Here is a 5401-nt window from a genome sequence, read left to right as displayed (position 1 = left end):
AACAACAAAATCAAAATGTTTCCATATATTCCACATAATAGTGGACCCAAAAACCATAGATATTTTTAACCAGGTTGGAATATCAAAATAGACTTACCCATCAAATCTTAAGGTTTTCTCACCTGACGAACCAGTCTTCACAGTATTAGAGAAAAATCTTGATAGTTTTACACAAATTTTCACTGTATTTGGCGGGCAAATCGCCCATCAAATTCCATTCCTATTCCTGACTACTACAAAGGATACATGTTTTCATCATAACAACACCCAAATACAGGATCATCGCCTACATGAAGAGATGATGGAACTGTGAATTGCTCATTGAGGAATTCCTGCATCGATATTTGAATTACCCATTTATAAAGTACTCGTCATTAATATGACATAGCGAATCCCCATAGCATTCTCAACAACAAAATCAAACTGTTTCCATATATTCCACATAATGGTGAACCCAAAAACCAGAAAGGACCGGATTACATATAATCATCATCTCTTGGTAAAGGGAATTAGTGAGCCGAGTAAGCTGCTACTGCAAGCGTATGCCGTCCATTAAGAAACTGAACATCCAAAGAGGCCACCCCGTCGCGACAAACTCAGAAACTCCCCTCAAAAGGGAAGTTCTGATCAAGTAACGCAAGCCCAGAGAACTGAAATGAAATGCACTGAACATCCGATGACAATAATCTCTGCAATTTCCGAAGTATCATACACCAAGAACGAGTATACCCCCACTGTACACCTAGATTGCAGAGAATTTCGTTAGTTTCTGAGTGGGGGACGATATGGGAACAGGCGGCACGATTTGGGGAACTAACCACAAATTAATCGGAGGAATGGCAGTGCTGGGGAACCAACCACAAATTAATTGGAGGAATGGCAGTGCTGTGCCTAAAATGTGACGTCATATATGCACATATATCATGTCTGGATTAAAAATTAGACAAAAATCAGAAGTTTACTGATTCAAAAGAAAAGACTATCGGCCTATAAATAAAAGTGTTAAAATTTTCGAATTTTAATTCGCTACAATTTGAAAGATCATACCCTTCTGATCCCAAAATTGCTTGAAACAAGTAATAGAGTGTAGATGCAGAGTCATTTGTAGTTGCGGCAACAAAGCAACATGGCTTATAAGCAAAATGATGATGTGAAAATGTGAGTAAAGAGGTTTGATAAAGGAGACCTTGTCTCCACGCATTTGAGGAAGCAAAGGCTTAGTAAGGGCATGGAAGATAGGGCCTTGCTCGATTTTGAAAAAGATATATTATGCATTTTAGTTGTTCAAGGATTTGGATATTCCCCAACGTTCAACGTGGTTCCATGAAGGCATGGTGGATGTCAGGAGTATATTGCTGATTGGAAAGAGAAGATTCCAGAGTGTGAAAGGAAAGAGATTGCAGAAATTTTAGAAGAAAGGATCACAGCAAGAAGCAGAAGCCAAAGGATTGGAAGAATCCATGTGGATTTCAGAAGCAGAGTTGGAACAAATAGTTCAACGTTCACGTGGTCATTCCACTTGTCTTGTGAGTGGGAGCTAGCTTTTCTTTTACCCCGAGAGTCTGATGCAGGGGCATCTCCTGGGGCTCCAAAGCTATTACAGGGAGGTCTAAAAGTTTGGCGGTAGAGTTGTCCAGTCATCCACTGAGTGGTCCTCGAAGAAAAATACCCTTATTGTCATTCTGGTTCATGCCTTTTTTAATTGGTGATGCTCCTTAGGTCAAGCCTATGTGATGTTTGGTACTGGCTTAATTATTGTTGGGCTAATTTTCTATTTGGTCTTCAATTTCTATTGGCACCAGATTTCTTTTTGAATGGACCGAATCGATCACTGGGTCGGGTTTGTGCTTTACCTAACGGTCATTATAATTTGTAGGCATATAAACGCAGCCCCTCAGTATATAAAATTAAGAGGGGTCTGATCCGACTACTTTTCCAAAGAGCTCTAACACAAATTGATCTACGCCTCGAGGCTCGGGGTGTTCTAAAACGCACTTGAGATAAATTTGAAACCCAAAGCTTGTACATGCAGGCGAGGAACATTGGATATAAAAGAAGTTTCGGTGAAGGGATTTATTAATGGAGAAAAAGAGGGACAGGAGAGAACTCGGGGAAGAAGAAGAAAATACAAAGGAGAAGGGACGAGGGAGAATAAAGAAAAAGAGGAATAGCAGCAGAAGAGAAAAGAATATGGTAGCATGAGATAGAGAAAATCTGGATTGAATTTAATTATTGTTTTGATTTTCCATTGAGTCCCTGTAAACCTCACCAAAACTTTAGACCAACAAGGATTTGTATTTAGTATTTGAAGAAAGAGTTCTAAATATACTAGTTGTTTTTAGCAATAGAAGCCAATTGAGACCTTAAGAATGTATTTTCATAAATTTGCAGTGTAATTGAATCGCTGATTGTGCATATTCAGTCTTCTTTGTATGTGTTTGTGTCTTTTAATGTGCTTCTAAGCTGTTAACTGTGTACTTTGTTTGAATTTAGTTTTGGCAACGTAAGTGGTTGGTGGTGGTGCATGACAGTCAAGGCTAAATTAAGTTGGACAATCTGAAGATTGAGATTGAATTTTGACAATAAAATTATAGTCAAATGAATAATCCAGAATGTCACAAAGATTACTTATGATGCTCGTGGGTGAAAATCAATTGAAGTGCTAAATTTATATTGCAAAAATAGGCATTTGTATGATTTGTAAGTTGTAAGTTTTAAAAGTAATTGGTCATTGTGACAACCTGCAAAGAGTTTCTAAAATTCCATCTCGGCCTAAGTTGTTTATTCATTGTGACAATCTGCAAAGAGTTTCTAAAATTCCATCTCAACCTAAGTTGTTCATTCCTCCCGCTACTATTTGGAACATTTGAGATGATTGAAGTGCTTGCAAATGTGCAAGGGCTTTTGCAGTGAACTTAATGCTTTAATATTTCAGACAAGAGTTTTGAGGGGTTCTTAATACTCCTTTTACATTAACTTTCCACCGCTTATACATGAAAGGCTAAAACGAAAAGACATAGAATCATGAAATGAACCTACCCAGGAACGTGGAGCTCCTGACTGTGATATTGATGGTGTGACTGTAACAAGTAAGACATGAAAATGACTAGCCCACCTAACCAACTTATTAAATTATTACTGTAAATTTGATTTTCCAAGGTTTTGGTGCCAAAGGTTAGAACTTGAAAGTACACAAGGCAGAGATAACAAAAGCAAACATAGTCAGTGATGAGTATAATACATTGTAACTGTGTAAGGATAAATAACAAAACGAATACAAAGTTATCTTAAATGAGAAACTTCAATTTAAATAACCAGGAATAACATTCTACTCTGGCAACTCTAACCTAAAAATTAAAAATATTAATGAAATGCAATATAGTCTAGCCATCCAACTCAAACTACTGAAATATAATCGTGAAAAGGATTTCAAGTGAAATATTGCATTTAACATTATAGTGCATAAAACTTTGTATATATTTAATATTTATTCTTGAAACTATCCTATCTAAAATTTTTAATTAAAATAAAAAGTATATAATAAATCATCAATAAATTGTAGACAATATCTCAATGAAATTAAAAAATATAAAAGTTCAATGATACAGATAAAAAGGTTGTAGACGTTGGGCTTTCACTAAAACGTTCCACTAGTATCTCTATTTCTGCTCAGACAAGATCTTACATTTTGAAAGTATTCTGATCTCATTTGAAATCACTTCCAAATTAATACAATTAAAAAGATTCAGATACTTCAAATTTTCAAGCTTCAGATTCAGATACTTCTATTTGAAACGTTAAGGATTTTAACTCACTGCAGCTTCGAATTTGGTCCAACTCAAATTGAGAAACTCAAGTTGTGACAACCGCTACAATGATACCAGCATTGATTTGGTCCTTGAAGTAGATAAGTCCAACCAACACTCTGAAGGAACGCTGAGGAAAAATTATTTTACCTCAAGTTGATGTTCTTCTGCAATCTCTAGCAATGGAATAGATGTAGAGAAATGTTGAAGCTTTTGCCTAACTGGATATATAGTGTCTTTTTCATTCTTCCTGATATAAACTGCCATATCACGTACGACATCGTGAACTTGAATTACAGTTGAGAGTTGAAATACAACTCTCCTGAACTGTAACAAGCAACGATCTACAAGGGACTTTACATAACTGTGCCCCTTGTCCAATAAATAGTCATCTTCTTTGTTCTTAACCAGGCCTTCTGCAATCCACATCTACAAGGGACTTTACATAACTGTGCCCCTTGTCCAATAAATAGTCATCTTCTTTGTTCTTAACCAGGCCTTCTGCAATCCACATCTGCACCAATTCCTCTCGAGTAATTAATGCATCCTCGTGAAACATGGCACAATATTGAAAACCATTTTCCAGATTACCATCTCTCAAACTATCATATCTCCATTTCAATCGCTGATACAAATTTCGATCAGGTGGACTATGGCTGCTTGGAAAACTTGAATCCACTGTTTTGATCTGACTAGAGCAGGCTCTTGCCAGTCATCTTTAGTTGCGGTTTGTGTTCCACTGTATGCACTGTTGTCTGAGAGCAGAGCAGATTGTGAATATAAATTCAGCAGAGACCACTGGAACTGAGAAAACAGAGCAGAACATGAATGCAAAGGCAGGGAGCAAAGCCAAAAAGAGGCAGATACATGGGTGCTTACGCCGAGGGGAAGGAGATTGGATTTGATTTGATTTGATAGAATGCTGAAATATATAATGGAGAAGCAGTTGTTGTGTTTGAATAGCAATAACAGAAGTTTGTGATCATTACTTTGCGCCAAAAAGTTTATTCCATTACATTATTTCAGCAAGAACTTTAACTGATGACACCGCCCCCTCACTGATCAAAAAAGTCATGATTCATTCATGTTTATCCTATTCAAATTTGTACATTATTTTACTCAGTGTGAAGTTTCCAATGAGCAGTCAGACAAGACAAGTTTATCCATTACATTATCTGGGCAACAACTTTATTGGATAACTCCACTCACCGACCAAAAAGTGTATTCCATGTGTCGATGACTCACTGCACCGCAGCTTTAAGGTATTAAAAATTGTAAATTATTTTACTCAAGGGGCACTCAGAAAATAATGTACCAAAAAGTTTAACATTACATTATTTATTCAACTACTTTAATTAACGAAGCCTCCACTGACCGACCAAAAAGTTAATTCCATGTGGCGATAATTCATTCACACAACGTTGCACTACAGGTTTATGTTATTAAAATATGTGGATTATTCTACTCACCGTCTCAGGTTTCCCAGCACTCACAAGTTTTTGTCACTTGCAGTGAGCTCTCATTACACGGATGTGTGGAGTCATCTTGTACGATAGTATTTAATGTTGCTTCATGCAATTCAATTGTAATACATA

The 5401-nt window shown here is 36.6% G+C and overlaps 1 long non-coding RNA gene across 1 annotated transcript; it reads right to left on the bottom strand.

Moving 5' to 3' along the window:
• Positions 1-339: 339 nt before the first annotated feature.
• On the bottom strand, positions 340-4836 carry LOC149149561 (uncharacterized). The gene is made up of 2 exons (XR_016262470.1): positions 3816-4836; positions 340-742 (listed from the first exon to the last, which is right to left on the bottom strand). It is a non-coding gene; the product is annotated as an uncharacterized LOC149149561 (long non-coding RNA).
• Between the last annotated feature and the right edge of the window lie 565 nt (positions 4837-5401).

This window comes from Pinus tabuliformis, chromosome 9 (assembly GCF_031772625.1).
Source record: "Pinus tabuliformis cultivar Carrire ecotype Pingquan chromosome 9, CPIR1, whole genome shotgun sequence".
NCBI classification, from domain to species: domain Eukaryota; kingdom Viridiplantae; phylum Streptophyta; class Pinopsida; order Pinales; family Pinaceae; genus Pinus; species Pinus tabuliformis.
This window is presented reverse-complemented; position numbering and strand designations above follow the sequence as displayed.